The sequence below is a fragment of the Solanum pennellii genome, chromosome 7 (genome assembly GCF_001406875.1).
Source record: "Solanum pennellii chromosome 7, SPENNV200".
NCBI classification, from domain to species: domain Eukaryota; kingdom Viridiplantae; phylum Streptophyta; class Magnoliopsida; order Solanales; family Solanaceae; genus Solanum; species Solanum pennellii.
In genome coordinates, this window is record NC_028643.1 from 10,966,715 (window position 1) to 10,986,039 (window position 19,325).

General features: G+C 35.3%; 1 pseudogene; it reads left to right on the forward strand.

Annotated features, from left to right (window-relative positions):
- Nucleotides 1–19,325, forward strand: part of LOC114077981 — a 76,916-nt pseudogene that overhangs the window by 27,855 nt on the left and 29,736 nt on the right.

Sequence of the window (19,325 nt, forward strand, 5' to 3'; positions counted from 1 at the left end):
TATATATATATAAATGTCTATATGCAAGTGTAATCTTCCTTTAAGGCTTTAAAAATCTCCATCTTCAATGACCAACTTCAATCGTCCTATCGAAAATTCCCTACGATAGAAACAACTATCGCTAAGCATAAAACTTAGTGGTGTAAAACTAAAGATCTGGCCCTTATACTCACCAAGTCATCATTCTCAAGTCAAGGGTATCATAATTGAAATATAATCAATAAAACAAGTAAAGAGTATACAAAGAGTATCGTGTTGGATTAATTAAAGCTCTAAATGTCAATAACGTTCATAGCACAATTTTTCAAGAGGCTCAATAACAAGACTGACCCAATATATACATCATGTCGTCACACCAAGCACGAGCAGGTATCAATAAGGGACAACACCCTGTATCAAGAAGGGTCAAATCCCATTAAACAAGAGAACCAAGAACCATGTTAAAAGTGTCTTTCTAGTTCGTACTTAAAACGGACAACTCCCATACTTAAGACGAACTAAAAATCCAAAGTCAAGATGTCAAATGTTCGGAATCAAGAGGCATGACAATAGTGACGAGGTCACAGCCACAAGAAGGACACAGTCCCAACAAGAATGCCAATTGATCAAACAATCCGTACAAGTGGACGAGTTACACAAGAGTCTTTAACGTCTTAAACGACCAAAACACAACAATGCAAAGTGACAAGAGTTAATCAACGTACCAATATAAAATTTCAGATATATCATCAGGTAAAAATAGTACAAGTACAAGTTTATACACAAACCTTAACGCTTTAGCAAAGAAACAGTACAACATGACTTCAAGAGTTCAAACCGTAGACCAACAAATGTATGAAGATCCTCAACTTATTCACGAGTGTATACAACCTTAAAATACAATTAAATAACTTATTTAATTTCTAGTATCTCAATAATGTAGATTTAAGACAGAATAATCATCACAAGTAAGCCTAGCCTGCACATTTACGACTAAGCTTTCAAAACAGTGATTATGTCCAACAAAAGTACTTCATGTCGCAACTTAGTTTTGAAATAGGAAACAGCAAAACTGGACTTTATATCCTTAATAAAAGATGTAGGCACATCTCTCAAGCTTTAAAATAATCAAGAATCACCTCAAAATACGCTTGGTACAAAAAGATACAATAATTATTAACAGTTGTACAAACAGGATTAGTAATTCCAGTAACTGGACAGAATTCTTCCTATGTTGCGTCCCATATTTTGAATCCATAACAGCAAAATTAGAGTTTTCCATAAGCATAAGAGTTGTATAACTACGAAATATCTTTCTAAATCATGTTTATTCGTTGCAAACGAAATTTTATATGACAAGATATGCTTAAAATACAAAAGACTACCCAGAAATCATACATATATATTCATTTCTGTATACGTATATCCACACCTCAAATATATGTGTAAATAAATTAGAAAATTATGCAAATACCCCCATACAGTACATTAAATTATGATAACAATTTATGTTAAGCACGTTTTCAAGTATCACAAAATTCAAGTCCCCAAAATGAGAATAAGACATATTATAGTAATGTATGGATATGTAAATAATGGTATAGTATCTTTGGGGTGTTACAACTCTCTCCACCTTAAAGAAATTTCGTCTCGAAATTTACCTTAGGCTACTCCCGAAACAAGTGTGGATATTGTGTCCTTATGTCTTCTTTTCTCTCCCAGGTAGCTTCTTTTTCATAATGTTTCATCCAAAGTACCTTTACTCAGGGGATTTTCTTGTTCCTATGTTGCTTTACCTCACGAGATTGAATTAGGATAGGTTCTTCATTATACGTCAAGTCAGGATTAATCTCAAAAGATTCAACTGGAAGAACATGAGATGGATCAGAACGATATCTTCGGAGCATAGAAACATGGAAGACATTGTGGATCTTGTCTACCACCGGTGGTAAAGCAAATTTACATGCAACAGGTCAGTCCCTTTCAAGTATCTCATAATGTCAAATAAATCGAGGACTAAGTTTTCCTTTACGGACAAATCTCATAATTTTTTTCCATGGAGACACCTGTAAGAATACTTTATATCAAACTTTATATTCAATGACACACCTTTTTATATTAGCGTATGACTTTTGTCTATCCGAAGAAATCTTTAAACGATCCTTGATAATTTCACCTTGTCCTAGGTTTGCTGCACCATTTAAGGACCGATAAGCTTTCTTTCACCAATTTCACTCAAACAAAGAGGGGTCCGACATTTTCTTCCGTATAAGGCTTCATAGGGAGGCATTCCAATACTTGATTGGTAGCTATTATTGTGAGCAAATTCTGTCAAAGCCATGTGTTTGTCCCAACTACCCTCAAATTCAATAATGCAAGCTCGAACCATATCCTCCAAAATTTGGATCACTCTTTCTGATAGGCCGTCTGTCTGAGGATGGAACGAAGTGCTAATTTTTGAACTTAGTACCCAAGGCTTCCTGCAAGCTGACCCATAATCTAGATGTAAACCTTGGGTCTCGGTCAGATAATATCGACACGGGGATCCCATGTAGTCTTACATTCTCATTAATGTACAGCTCCGCTAAACGCTCCAGTGAGTAATCCATTCTATTTGCTAAGAAGTGAGCACTCTTTGTTAGCCGTTCAACGATCAACCATATGGCATCATGATTTATATGAGTGCGAGGAAGTCCAGAAACATAGTCCATAGTTATTCTCTCTCATTTCAATTTTGGCATAGACAAGGGCTGTAGTAAACCAACAGGGACTTGGTGTTCTGCCTTTACTTGTTGACAAACCAAACATTTTAAAATGAACTCTGCAATGTCTCTCTTCATACCATTTCACCAATAATTTTCTTTGATAGTCTGATACATCTTTGTACCTCTAGCATGCATTGCATATTATGAAGTATGTGCTTCTTTCAATATTTCTCTCCTCAAGTTGTCATCATTAGGGACACATAACCTGTTTTTATAAAGTAATACACCATCCTTTGTTAATATAAAATCAAGCTTCTCCCAATTTTGGACCTCTCTAGTCAATTTTACAAGTTTCTCATCTAACTTTGTGCTTCCTTCACTTGTTCAAGTAATATTGGCTTTACTTGCAAATTAGCAATATCTGAACCATTTGAATCAAGTGTAAAACAAACATTCATGGATCTTAACTCAAGGATCAATGTCAAAGGACCCAAAGAAATGTTTGCAAAAGATTTTCGACTTAAGGCATTGGCAAAAACATTATCTTCACATGGATGATAATCAATCCTGCAGTCATAATCCTTGATGAGTTCAAGCCATCTATAGTGGTTTATTTGGTTTTTTTATTATGTAGGTTATTGATTTATGATAATTTTATACCCTTATGGGGTTGAGTTAAGGGTTGATGGTAATACCTTGATGATGGATTATGAAGGAGACTTGGTAAGTCTTGAAATCCCTATTCCTTACTTCATTTGTGGTAAATTGTGATTAAGTGATGATAGTGCATTGAAGTATACCTTGTATTAAGCATGATAGGGTTGGTATGATGTTCAATTGAAATGTCTTGACTATGGTTTGTAAGGTGTTAGCTATGATGTAAATGTTATAAGGATGGTGATGATTTACCAATGTGCCTTATTATGAAGTGATATGTAAATGTCCTAACCTCACTTATATGAATTGTAATGAAAGGGCTACACTCATGCAATTATTATTGAGCTATGATGATGATGATTATACAAGGGTTAGACCCTATGAACTACAATAAGCTATGATGTTTAATAAAGACATTTCCAAAGGGACTTAGCTTAACATCGAGTGAACTTTTCAATGAGAGGTGATAACTTTCCATAGAGGAAGATTCACCCTATTGTTCCACATGAGGTGTTGACTCCCCAATGAGGGATACTCACCCAATGGATTCTCATGAGATGAGGCTCCAATTGCCATGTGGCATGTAGAGGGATTATACCTATCTCTTAGTTCTTGAATTATGTTGCCCCAATAGGAAGACTAGCTAATGGATCAATCGAGAAAGTTATGTTTATGTTTGGTTTTATTTTAGTCGGTAGACCACCTTCCATCGGTGTAAGGTTTTACAACATCGGATTCCACGCTTTTCTCTTGTGTTCTATGTCGGTTAAGGCAAGCGTTACCTAAAACTAAAATGAAGTAATGAAGTACAAACCAACTAAAGTGACTTAAGGGGTTTGACTTAGACTAGGTAGGGGTATGGGACTCTACCTATGCCTTGCACTAGTTGGCCTTGAAGGAAGCTTTAGAAGGTTGCTCTTATATATGAATATGCTTATAATAGTACGTGATATGTATATGATGTTCTTGCTCATTGATGATACTACGTGATAATTAGTTTCACTTATGAATATGTGTTTGTCTTTATTACTAATGTATGATGATATGTACTCTTAAATTATATGTTAGGTAAAGTTGGATTTTAGTCATGGTTCTTATTGGGTTTACTTAATTAAGTAGGGTTGTGAGGCTTTGCTTGGTCATTTCAGTTGTTGACTTAATAAGGGTTCAGGGGTAATTGTCTTGCTTTTGTTATGTTGTAATGAAGTCTTATTCATGATTGTGGCTATTATAACTTGATGATAGAGTTGTTTTTACTATGTGTTCATTATATGATATGCATGTTGACTTTACAAGACTTAGCATTGTTGGTCTTGTGATTTACATGCTTATGACTTAATGAATGTATCTTTATTATTGGTATGGTCTAGACATTTCAAAGTAAATAGCATGTTTTCATGAAAGGTCCCCTTTTAGCATGATTTGATAATATAAGTGCATATGGTTTCATACTTAGTACAAGTGGTCTACTAACCCCATTTTCTCCTTTTTCCACATCAATTTAGTTTTCGGTCGTTGAAGGGCTTTGAGACGACATTGAAGGAAGGCTTGGAGTTCTAATTTATCCAAGTTTGGTAGGTCTTCACTTTCCAAGGGAAATTCCACTATCAAACTATGAAGTTGTTTAATTTTTAAGGTTATTATGTTCTTTCCTTTTCGTTTGAGTTCTAAACATTGTATAGCCTATATGAGGCCTTATTGTATTGATGCATGGGCTAGGCCCAATTTGCTGTACTCTTATTAGATGGTTATAAGTTGAGACATCCATTTGAGACTATGTGATATTTTATATATCTATGTGCATTAAAAGTAGAAGACTAAGTAATCTTCCTATACGAAGAGTCTATGTATACTCAATATATATTATGTGAATATAGAGGTATATGTAAACCTCAATGTAGAAGTATCGAAAAGTTTTAAATTTTCCACATTTTTGACTCATGAATGTAATGATGTAAGAAAAGAGGCTAGCCTTAGTCATCAAAGAGGAGATCGTCTAAGGGGTGCTCCCCGGATGTGATAATGTGATAGGTGTGCTCACATGTACACACATTCACTCTTTGAATGAATGAATGAAGCTAAAGAATGTGAATGAAAAGGGGAGTTATTGGGTGAACACTCTTCGTGAGTTGAGATGAAGTGTTCAGTAGCAACCTCACTATTCCCAAGAGCTTTCTAAGATAGGTTGGAGGTTGGGTACCCGTTTTGAGTTGAGATGTGGTGTTCCAATGTAACCTCTAGGGGTAAGTACCCTTCGTGTGTTAAGATGTGATACTAATTAGCTAGCCCTTAACCTATAGTAATGAATGTTTAAGACTCCGTGGGGGAGTTATGCTTGGAACTGAGAGGATTTGAAGAATGGGTGGGTGCACATTGTGAGTAAAGATGTTGTACCCAATATACCTCTTGAGATGAGTAGTCCTCGTGAGTAGATAGTGAGTGACTTAGAAGCAATCTCCTTATACCGTATCTATGCACCCCCATAGGTGTAGCTATTGGACAATCAATGTAAAGGCTAAAAGAATGACCCTACCTTAGGCAAGTGGGGATCCCTCATTCGATAGGAGTTAATATCGGGATTCCATGTCTAGATCTCATGGTGTATGTCGATTAAAACTATCCCTCACAAGAGAATGTAATGAACTAAGTCTCGTAAAGAGTGTACTATTTAGGGTTGTGCTGGTATGGGATATTATTTATCAATTGAACAAGTAGAAACTTGAAATGGGAGTCTTGGTGTGTCTTTGTCTTTAGTGTATGCATGTGTTATTATGTAATGAAATGAAGTTATGTGACTTAATGTCTAATGTTAAGAGAGCATGTTATAGTTATATCTTTTATAATGAAGTTTATGAATGATGAAATAGTATACCTAACCTCATGGAATCCTCAAGGAGCACAAAGTGGGAGTAGTAGTATGGGATGTTATTTTGATATTGCATTTTGTGTAACTTACAAGTCCACTTGGGGAAGGGTACTTATGTGAAGTTTCAGATGCAAGTATGTTCTTCAAATGTTTATTTAAAGGAGTGTGGACTTCTTACCTTAATGAAGTAAGACTATAATGGGTAGTCTTGAGGGTCACTTAGATGTGTATTGAAGGAATTGTTTGGGCAATTCTTTCACGTCTTACCTTAGTGAATCTTAGGATAATATTTGTTAGGGAAACTTCTAGGAGTGAGTTCACTGTATGTTTGTTGGTTTGAGCCCACTGTAAATCTCCTTGAGTTCACTAAAAAGTACCTCTTTGTGTTAAATTCTTGAAAAATCCTCTCTTATGTGCTAAATGCTGACTTATGTGATGTTCACTTTTACATCCATGAAAGTTTTACTTAATTAGAATGAAAGATTATTTCTACTAAAACGTCCCTTTTTGCATGTTTTTGCATATACCATACATTGTCCATTGTGTTGTACTGACCTATACTTTTCTATACTTTATAAGTATAGGTTCGAGGCAAGTTGAAGACTAGAAGTAAAGCTTGGGAATCGACTCTCTCAAGACTAAGTATGTCCTCATATATTCGAGGTCATAGTTCCATTTCTTAGTTTCTACTATTAAGACTTATTATTTATTTTCATTCAATGTAAAGGGTCGTGTCCCTTAGATATTTAAGTTGTGTCTTTAAGATGGCTTGTGATACGAGACTACACTTTAGTATTTATAAGAGATAATTCCTTATTAATATAAATTTCTTGAAACATTTTAATTCCTTATTTTTTTTCATGTCTTATGCAATGAATGATAGAAAAAGGCTCGTACAAGACTTCCGAAAAGTCAAGTACGCAATTGTCCGACCTAAGGCTACCCTAACTTCTAGGGGGTACTGTTGGGTCGTGACAAACTTGGTATCAGAGTATAAGTTCATGGGAAATAGTTTATGTTCTAAAGTCTCACAAGACACGTCTAGTGGAGTCTTTTTCATCGGTGTGAGTCGCGACATACACATGAGTGAGAGGCTATAGGACGATAGAATTTCACTTTCTTCATTACTGTTATATCGTGCCGTAGAACCTAACTCCATATGTTATCTCTCTTCTTTCCCCTTGTCCTATGGTCTTTTTGATATGATTTCTTGGAAGGGAAGATTTTTCTAAGTTAGAGGGATAGAAATGAGAGTTTTGATGCTTAAAATGGTTTTGTGGCTATAGGAGTAGATGTGAAGGTTAATTTTGAAGATTGTGATGTGATACCATTTATGGCTATGCGTGATTTATGATATTGGAAGTATTATGATGTGAAATTGTATGATGATGTAGTTCTAATCATGGTAAAAGTTAAAATGGTTGAATGAAGTCCTTTTTGGGAAACAAAAATGAGTTATCTTATGATTGTGTACATTGATAGTAGAAAAAGTAAGGTGTAAATTTGAATAGTGCTGAAAGAATGTGGTAATGTTGTGAGAAAGAAGGGATTTTATTCCATGAGTTCAGATATATGATGCCTAAGAGTTGAGTGAGGTGATCTTTAAGGGTGTTGTGCAAGATTAAATCCTAAGAGGAGGGTGTTATGCTTGACTTGTAAGGTTTAGGTTTAGTCTTGATATGCATGAGTTAAGGGTAGTATTAGTTCGTACCTTGTGAGAGGTATAGTGGTACTTTGAAGTATGAGACCTTGAAGATGGCCTTCCCTATGTGGGAGAGGATGAGTTGAGTATAAAGGTAGTTGATATCCTTATCCTTTCTTCTATTCTTATTCAAGCTTTAGACCTAAACCCTTGGTAGTTTGGTAATGATTAAGAGTCTTGCATATTAGTATGAGTTGCATTTTTCTTTATTTTATGAGTTCCTTTGATGGCATAATATTTTGTATGGTCTTGATGATATCATGATTTCTTCGGAGATTGGTAGTCAACATATATTTTTATGTTAAGGTGAAGCTAATGATATCTCTTAATTTCTTTAGGTTTTTTTGTCATGTCATAATGTGAGTTTCTATAATTTTCTCTCTCATATCGTCATGTCTTCATGTTAAAATTGCTTGAAAGATGAATTATTGAATTTTTAGGATGTTTCACTGTTAAGGTTTTTGTATTCACCGTATGAAGTTCCAAATTTGACTATTGCGTTTTTCATGAATAATGGTTTCAATGTGTGTAGAAATGATGTATATGATCATGTATTTCTTTTATGAATGAAATGAGAATTGGGAAGTATGGTGCACTTTGAATTGTGGAAATTTTTCCAAATTTTCTATGTTGCCTAGAGTGCCTAAAGATTGTGTAGTTGGTGATCCTTGTAAGTTTGGTGCATTGAATATGAATGTTATGAAGTTGATTATATGTGTGAAATGCTGCTAGTTGAGTCCTTGATATCCTAAAAAGTGTGTAGTGTCATTCAAGGACAAATGTTAATCCAAATGAGGGAGAATGTAACGTCCCTAAAATGAACTAGGTTGAAATAGAGCCAAGCATGTGTGTGTTGAGGTTTTAAAGTCCATAAAGGGATTATAATTATGTATTTAGGCATTTTATATAGGTTGGTGATGTTTGGAGGTCGAACATCCAAGAACGTCCATGACGTTCGGAAGATGTGCCTTGTAATATGAATGAATGAATAAACCTAAAGAATGTGAATGAAAAGGGGAGTTTTGGGGTGAACACTCTTCGTGAGTTGAGATGAAGTGTTTAGTAGCAACCTTATTTTTCCCAAGATCTTTCTAAGATAGGTCTGAGGTTGTGTACCCGTTGTGAGTTGAGATGTGGTGTTCTAATGTAACCTCTAGGTATAAGTACCCTTCGGGAGTTGAGATGTGGTACTAACTAGAAATCCCTTAACCTATAGTCATAAATATTTAACACTTCATAGGGGAGTTATGCTTAGCAACTAGAGGATTTGAAGAAGGGGTGGGTGCACATTGCGAGTAGAGATGTTGTACCCAATGTACCTCTTGAGATGAGCTGTCCTCGTGATTAGAGAGTGAGTTTCTTAGAACCAATTTCCTTATCGCTTAATTATGCGTCCACATAGATGTATGTATTATACAATCTATGTAAAGGCTAAAGAATGACCCTACCTTAGGCAAGTGGGCATCCCTCATCCTATACGGATTAATATTAGGATTCCATATTTATGTCTCATGGTCTATGTTAGTTTAAATATATCCCTCACAAGAGAATCTAATGAACTAAGTGTCCTAAAGAGTGTACTACTTAGGGTAGTGGCTTTATGGGACACTATTTATCCATTACACAAGTAGACACTTGAAAGGGGAGTCTTGGTGAATCTTTGTATTTAGTGTACGGATGTGTTATTATGTTATGAAATGAAGTTATGTGACTTAATGTCTAATTTTTAAGAGAGCATGTTAAATTAATATCTTGTATAATGAAGTTTATGAATGATGAATATAGTGAACCTAACCTCATGGAATCCTCAAGGAGCACAAAGTGGGAGTAGTAGTATGGGATGGTATTCTCATATTGCACTTTGTGTAACTTACAAGTCCACTTGGGGAAGGGTACATATGTGAAGTATTAGATGCAGGTATGTTCCTCAAATGTTTAGTTAAAGGAGTGTGGACTTGTTACCTGAATGAAGTAAGCCTATAATGGGTAGTCTTGAGGGTGACTTGGGTGTGAATTGAAGGAATTGTATGGGAAATTCCTTCATGTCTTACCTTAGTGATTCTTTAGATAACATTGGTTAGGGAAGCTATTAGGGGGTGAGTTCACTGTGTGTTGATCGGTTTCAGCTTACTTTAAATCTCCTTGAGTTCACTATAAAGTGCCTATTTGTGTTAAATTCTTGAAAATCCTCTCCTATGTGCTAAATGGTTACTTATGTGTTATTTCACTTCTATATTCATGAAAGTTTTACTTAATTTGCATGAAAACTTATTTCTACTAGAACGTTCCTTTTTGCATGTTTTTGCATATGTCATACTTAGTACATTGTCTTGTACTAACCTCATACTTTGATATACTTTATAAGTATAGGTTGGAGGCAAGTTGAAGACTAGAAGGAAAACTTGGGAATCGACTCTCTCAAGACAAGTATGTCCTAATATATTTGAGGGCATACTTCTGTTTTTTAATTTCTACTATTAAGACTTTTATGTATTTTCATTCAATGTAAAGGGCCGTGTCCCTAAGATATTTAAGTTGTGTCTTTAAGATGGCTTGTGATGACGAGACTACTCTTTAGTATTTATAAAAGATATTTCCTTAATGTCGAGAAAAGTTTTAATTTAGCACTACTTTTCATGTCTTATGTAATGAATGATACCAAATGACTAGTAGAAGACCTATGATAGCTCAAGTACGCAATGTTCTGACCTAAGACTTACCTAGCTTCTAGAGGGTAATTTCGGGTTCTGACTTGTTCACTCTGACAAATAGTCACAATTATAGCACGATAGACAGGGCTTTAGTGAATACGGAATGGATGCTACATATGCCAACCATGGAGGTCAACATACTTAAACTAGGGATATCTGATCACTCTCCTTTGAAAATTGTACTGGATAAGATGTGCCAAAATAAGTATAAAAACATAAGATTATTTAACATATTGCAGATCATACAAGGTTAATACAATCAGTATAAGAGGCATGGCAAGGAAGAGTGAATGGTGGCATGAAAGATGTATGGTGGAAACTAAAGAAGGTCATAAAAGTAATCAAAGTTTTGAATAATACTGTTAGGGACCAGATAAAGACTTTTAGAACCCAACTTTATTAAATACAACATGAAATGTTAGATCATACTCATACGCAAGCTAACAAAGGCCAACAAACAGTGCTAAAACATCAACATATGAGATGGAGTTCCATGAGGTGAGTGCTATGAGGAAGAAATTCATGGTACAATGGTTAAAATTAGGAGATGAAAACACAAGTTATTTCTTTGCTCATATGAGAAAAAGGCTGGCACAGCATACTATAATAGTCTTACTACTGATACAAGGATAATTGTACGTTCTCTGGAGGCAATTGAAGAGAAGGCTACTAATTTTTTTAAGGCACTACTAGGTAAAACAACTTCTAGTTTACCAATTGTGGATATACAAATAATGAAACAAGGTGGACAACTCAACCAAGATCAACAATTAAAATTAGTAGATCCAGTTACAAGAGAGGAAGTGAAAATACATGTAATCAATGATCTAAAAGCTCCAGGGAAGGAAGGTCTTAATGCTGTATTTCAAAAAAAGTATGGATAGTGGTGGGAGAAGAGGTGATAAATGCAATCTTACAATTCTTCAATACATGGGAAATTTACCAACCCACTAACTACACAAATGTGAAACTTATACCTAAGGTACAAAATCCTACCAAGATCAATGAATATAGGCCTAAATCATGCGGCTCAACGACATATAAAATTTAGTTAAGGTCATGAGTGTAAGGTTAAAACCTGTTATGAAGATTATAATGGATAAACCAATCAACTTTTGTAGCAGGGAGAGCTCTGAATGACAATGTGATACTCAGTCATGAATTGGCAATAGGATATGGTAGGGAAGGGATTTCTAGAGGATTTATGGTGATATAGGATATCAAGAAATTATAAGATAACTTGGAGTGGACATTATTGGACCAGATCCTAGGGGGATTCAAATGCCAACTAGAGTCATAAAGTGGATTATGTAGTGTATTAGAACAATTACTTATTCTATCCAAATAAATGGGCATAGCACAACCACTTTCAAGTCAAAGAGGGGTGTCGTACAAGGAGATCATATCTCTTCTTACTTGTTTGTAATAGTCGTGGATTAGTTGACTAGACTTCTAAAGACCTTGCAGACAAATCCTGAGGTCCATTACCATCCTAGATTCAAAAGACAAAGAATAGTCCAATTGAGCTTTGCTGATGATCTGCTAATGTTCTGTAGAGGAGACTTAAAATTAGTGAAGTGTTTAAATAAGTGTTTCATGATATTCTCTAAAGCTTCATGCCTGGTTACAAATATAGACAAGAGAAATGTGTATTTTGGAGGATTTAAGCAACAAAATCAAGAGGAGATATTGCATGAACTTCAATATCTGAAAGGGGAGTTTCCATTTAAGTGTCTTTCAATGTCATTTAGTACTAAAAGATTTTCTATAGTACAATGTAAGACTCGGTTAGAAAGGATGCTCAATAGAATTACAAGCTGGACAACAAGATTCTTGTGTTATGCAGAAAGAGCTCATCTTATTATAAGTGTTCTATAAGCAATGCAAAGTTTTTTGGTCTGAAATTTGTGCTATTCCAAAGAAAATAACCCAAGAAGTGGAGACTATATGTAGAAGATTTTTATGGACAGTGAACACTAAGGTCTCAAGGAAAGCATTAATTGCATGGGATATATTATGTTCTCCTAATCCAATTAAAGGACTTAACTTCCTGATATGAACAAAGCCGGAATTGGGAAACTATTGTCGAACTTATGCAAGAAAAAAGAGAAATTATGGGTTGTCGAGATTAATAGTTACTATGGAAAGAAAGGTGTATGAAAAATACAAGCTCAACAGGCCTCCTTGGTGGTGCAAGGGATTTTAAAGGCAGATTCACATATACAACATGCTGGGATTGCTAAGAAGATATGAATAATATGAAACAGTACAACATAAGCAGAGTGTATATGCAAATGTGAGGTACGAGGAGAAGGTAGGGTGGAGATCACTAGTATGGCCAAACTATGTTGCTCCTAATAGATATTGGAAGAATAGGGTATAACACAGTCTCTAACGTGCTATTTATGTGAGTCAATTGATGTAGTTCATGCTCATATTTTTGTCTAGTGTGCATATGAAGCAGAGGTGTAGAGACGTATACTACAGTAGCAAGGAACAAGATGTTGTGAAATAAATTGGATTGATGAAGTACAATGGGAAATGCAGTACATGAAAGGCAAAAGCAGTAGAACTCTAATGTATAGAATGGCAGTGGCAAGTACAATTTATCATGTATGGATAGTCAAGCAACAACAAAAACCAACAAGCTACCTAACTAGACACATCATAAAGGAGATCCATGGGAGAATGATGCTTCTTCTCCGATCATGATCAACGACACTATCCTACAGTCTGAGTGTCTACAAATCAAAGCGAGTATAGTAGCCAAACCAGAGTTTGGGTTTCCCAAGGGAGTGGTAGTGAAAATAGTAGTCAATTAGAATTTCGTTCAAGTTAGCAGTAGTTTAATATACTTTTGAATAAAGCAAAGTAAATTCAATATGTGACACCGAAGTATCAAATATCAAAAAGGGTATTTTGTCACAAGCAGTAAAAACAATGAAAATAAAGGGAAAATCAAGTATAGAGGCATGTTCTTGGGGTGTGGCTACAATATATGTTGACGTAAATCAAATTGATAGGAAAATTTGCAAAATTATGCTAACTAGGCTAAGATTTAGGTGAAGTAAATTCCCTCTCTAGCAACTCACACCATAACAAATGGGTTTCTCTCGGACAGACACTCGTCTAATGAAGACCAGCCTACGCCTTACCCACACCCTCTCTTTCGATAAAGAGTGCTCCGATATAAGACTAACGTTCACCGTCTCGGGCTCAGCCTCATGTTGCCCCACTTCATAGGACACCAATCTTGAGGTCTTAGATTCGTGACCTCTCTCTCGAGTAAGCCGAAAACACATAAGTGGTTTTGTATTTCTAACTACAAACCCATTAAATTAAATCACAACCACTATGTGAAATCACCATTAACGAGAATGGAGAAGACCATTTCCTATTTGAGGAGGAAGAACTTCTTTCTTAGTGTCTCCCACAAAACCCTCTCAAAACTTGAGAGAGAATACAAAAACTACGGTTTTAAAAGTGAAAATTGATAATAGTGTCTGGACTCATAAAAATAATAACTAAGGTTAGTATTTTATAGTTTTTAGATTTAATGTTGGTGAATCCATTCGGTGACTTTAGTCGTGAATCGTCGAATTATTTGGTGATTCTCCCTTCTGCTAATTCATGACAGCTTGTGATTTGCCTTCGTCATCTATGCGTACTGTGACATTGGGAAGAATACTTATGCTCTGCGGAACTTTTCGGTGAAGAGCCGACGAATCCTTTTCATCGCCTTTTGAATCAACTTCCTTCGGGGCTTTGCTTTCTAGAACAAAGGGAAAAGTGTATCTATTCGGCGGTGCTTGGCGATCCGCAGGCTTCAACTTCATCTTTTTTTCATCCTTTTTGTTCCCTTTTTGCGCCTAAGTATCCATGCTTACATTAAAACTCCAAATACCTTAAACTTAAGTGTTTTAATCAGATATTGAGATAAGATGATCAATTGACGAGAGTATTTACATTAAAATAAAGGTTTAAATGAGTCCAATTTGAGGACTCATCAATGCCCCTAACTTAAAATTTTTCTTGTCCTCAAGTAAAAATCAAGTTCAACAGTTCAAATAGGATGTCTTAAATAGTGCTACACAAGATTCAATCATGAACATACACAACAAAACTCAAATTACCCATGCATAGCTCAATTGTATACTCAAAGATTCAAGTTGTGAACCACCATTCTTGTGCTCGTAATACTTGCTACTGATGCAAACTAAAGCTCAAAAAAAGAATCTAAAAACTCTAAAACAAAGAAATATTCCATATTCAAACACAAAGACTAACCAATTTAAGATCAGGAATCAGATGCAACGCTCACACTCACAAAGAGGAACACAATTCATGTTTTCACCCATAGTTTTGCCTTTATTTTCCAATTGATCTTCGGTCTGTCTTACTAAAGATCAAAAAGGTCTTTCTAAGGCTTGTAATGGGACTGAGTGAAAAGGTATGACCATTTAGGCTCAATGACTTTTTCCTCAATGATATTTGATTTCCTCAAGGTATCCCCTATCTTCCTTCTTCAATCCTTAGTCGAGTTCTAAGCCATCTCTTTATTCTTCTTCATGGATTGCTTGGAAACCTGATTTCTTTTTGTACTTTTATTTTACAACTTTTCTTTTTCGTTCTTTTCTTTCCTTTTTATATTCCTTTCTTTTTTATATGGAGAGTTTCCATTATTCTACAATACCATCGGTTTGTGATACTTTTCTTGCACTTGTTGACTTCTCCTCTCTGTTCATACAAAACCCCCAACTTAGGATTTTTGCCTATGTTGGCTATTCACGAAAATCACATAACATTAGTATTATAGGTGATGGATAACGTAAAGTCTAGGTTTCATCAAGGTTCTTCCAAAGAAAATATATGGCTCAAGGGTGTTCGAAAGAGTTTCACATACTCCCGGGTAGGTCACAAAAGAGGTATATGTCAAAGATGATTCACACTCTTAAATATTACCTAAGATCATAACAAGAGGACACCTTTCTAAGTCAATCAAGCTAACTGGGCATATTCTAGGTTTATTTATGCAAGGTTCAAGGTAATCCCCTGACAAAAGGCATTGATAAATAAGTCAAACAAGATTACACACTTTCTCTAGTGTGCAATGGTCATTACAAAAGAATCAATTTTGTATATGTCTAATTATATTTAGATTCAAAGAGTTCACATATTTTCTATGCTACTTCATATGTTCTTGTCGTAGACACATATTCATGTTTGGTCAATTGAGAGCACTATTCAATTCATCCGTATTGATCGAAACTGAGACTCAAATTTTGTACAAGAACAACTACTTTCAACACAAGAGTTGGCAAAATTTTCAAAAATAGAATCTTTTTCTGAAGGGTAAAAGTTTATTTTGGAATTAGGACCCAAAAAAGAGCGATAATCTCAAACACTTATGAAAGCAGTTTTAAAAAGACGACACAAATAGATATACAAAATATGTAAATACTCATAGCAAGCAAAAGAAAAGAAAAAGGTAGGCCTCACCCCACCATAAAAAAAGTGTTTGTCCTCAAATGTTAATAGACGTAATTCATAATTTGAAGAAAAATAAGCCATAGAGGTGAGTGAAGCGAGGATCCTGTCAGCTTCTTTATCTGACAGGGCATCAACAACCGAAGCATCATCTTCGAAGAAAACAATGTCTCCTGAAGTGCTCCATCCAAAGCTTCATTTTTTTCAGCTGCCTTAGCTTCCGCAACGATGTGAGTTGCGCTCGTGCTGCAAAAAAAGGCATTCATTTCATTCTATAATATTTGAGGACATGGAGGGATGGTGGGATCAACAGGAATCCTTCTTTTGGCTCTCACTTCATTATATTTCCTTTGTATGGACAACTCTGCTTTATTTTCTTATGCTTTAAACTCATATACTCTTACGTTTTGTGGTGGGTGATTTCTTTTTGCAACTTTTGCTCTAGCCATTCCTACAAGGGACTTTGAATGCACAGTCAGACAGAAATTTAAATAGGAGTTGGGGAATGTCCTCGTGTAGGATCTCATCACCAAAACATTTGGTGAGGTTTTTACCCATGTTATGCATGCTTGCTAAAAATGGTGTACAGATAGTATAAGGCATAGACAAAAGGGTGATTAACGACTCTTTTAGCTGAACGGAGAGTGCATCTCTTATGTAACAACTGACCGCCGAAAGTGTTTGATAAATACAGGTAGACAATATTTAGTAGTCGGCAGAATGGGGATGTTAGGCGATCCACTGTCACACCCAAGAGCACCCCGAGTCCTGAACGTCGTACTCGACCTCTTAGAGGTCTTGTACAAGCCTCTTAGCATTCATTCATCACATAAATATGAAAATTAGTGCGGAATTATAATCTTTTCACATATAAAGTCAATACGGAAACTTTTTTATAAAAACATAAGAAAAACTAAGTTTTATCACAAAGCCACCTAAGGCAAATCTCATTATCATAGGGTCACGACGCCATTACATATAAAAGAAACTCATAGTCTAATACCAAGTATTTAATGAAAGAAAACTAGAAACATAGTCCATGTCCTCGAGCATATGAGGACATACCAATCTTGAAAGAAATCTTCTTCCCAAACTTCATACTCTATAAATCTTCACTTGGGACCACCTACACTTAAAGACATCGAGAATAATATGGAATTAGTACAATTAATGCACTAAGTATGGTGAACATGCAAGAAAACCATGTAAAAAAGGACACTTTAGTTGAAATATGTTTTTAATGTTATTTTGGTTAAAGCCTTCATCATAAAAGTTTAAGAGATATAATACATGTGATAAATAATATATAAGACATATTAAACTAACATCAACATATAACATTTGATTCAATATTCAACAAGTAAGCCCTTTCATCATTTAGACTCTCTACCTGAGGTTACTCTAAGACCCATCTAAGTAAGACATGAAGAAACCGCCCATACACCCTCTTCAAGCTCACCTAAGTGTTCCTCAAAGGCACCCTAGATAAGACCCTTTCTATTCAACATATTATCAATATGAGGACACACGTTACATAAGTCATTTAGAAGTCAATCATCAAATTCATGGACTTCACATAATGGTCATGGAAGACCCCGGAACTCACGTTACCATCTTCAAAGCTTACTCGTCCAATGTGTAGATAGCGTCCCCTTCCACTACCTACACGTTGTAGAACCTATCCAATAATTAGAGTGTACATACCACATCATGAGAATAAACATTAATCGACATAGACTACACTAGCTAGGTATGGAATCCGGTGTCATCAAAACACCACACCGTGGAAGGTGCTCTACTTGCCAAGGGTAGAACTAAACAAACATCCCACGTAGGCACATAGTTTAGGGATATCAAGGGATTCTTTGTACTCTAGTCTCATACTTCAAATAGAGCTACTACGACAAGAATATCCACTAGGTGCTTTTTATTGTTTCTCATAGAGTTAGTTCATTAACATAACAATATGTGAGAAGGAACTATCTCTATGTCCTACAAACTCATAATACCACTACCAAGAAGGGGTCCACAAGGGCTGCTGATCAAGATTCATTACGATATGTCTTATGACTTTATTAGAGATGATTTCATATTGTTTGAGCCAACCTATTTCTAAGTCCATCATTCAACTCAAGAAGGGCACCATGAGGGTCTGCCACTTCAAGTCTTCTTTGTTAACCTTCTTTTCTTTTTCAAGGTTCCATATTATTCTTTCATTGAAGGCTACTTACTTTAGGTTTACCTATCCTAGACATTCATTCATTCAAAAATTCATGAAAATGGTGCCTAAGCCTACCAACTCAAGAGATAAAATTCACATAACTTTCATGCATCAAGCAGGGAGAACTAAGGCTACGATGACAAGACACCATCTTAACATATAGAGAATCTTCATAGTCAGTCATCATCACATACCATCATTTAGAGGAAAGATACTTTCATAAACAATATCACACCATATACAATATTCCTCTAGATTACATGAACACCTTAACATTATACATTCACATACACAATAGCGTCCTTCACAATGTACATATATACAAGCCATAACATGATGATACTACAATTCACATAATAATGCCGACAAGGCCATGTTCATAGAAATTATAACAATTAAGCACCACCACCACGAGTGTCCCATATATCAATTCTACATTAAATAAGGGAATTAGGTCACCTTACCACCTTCCATTTTCCACAATCATCATTCCTTAACATGTCCAACAATTTCCACACAACAATAGAACTTACCCATTATCATGCCCATAAGGACAAGATCACTAACTCACCCTTACAATATCAATTTGACATATATAGATATATACAACAATAAGAATAAAGCAATCTAAATAAATTCAATCCATAACCAATCACAATTATCATTCCCGCTTTACAAGCCAAAACTAGAGAATTAGGATGATAATGTATTCATGGAATTTTTCAATCATAAAACCATCAATAAACATTGAATACTTCATAAATCATCATTTTAAACCTTTTAATGCAAGAATCCATGCTTAGAATTCGAAATAGGATTTTCATGATTTTTGAGATCTTTTGAAAAGCCTTTGAATTAGCTCCTTGAATGATAGAAGACTCAAGTATCAAATTACCATGCCTTATTGAATTTATATCCATGAAATTTGGGTTGAACCCTTTGAGAATTTACCTTATTCTTTGGAGATTCAAAGCTCATTAATGGAGGTTTTGGAGAG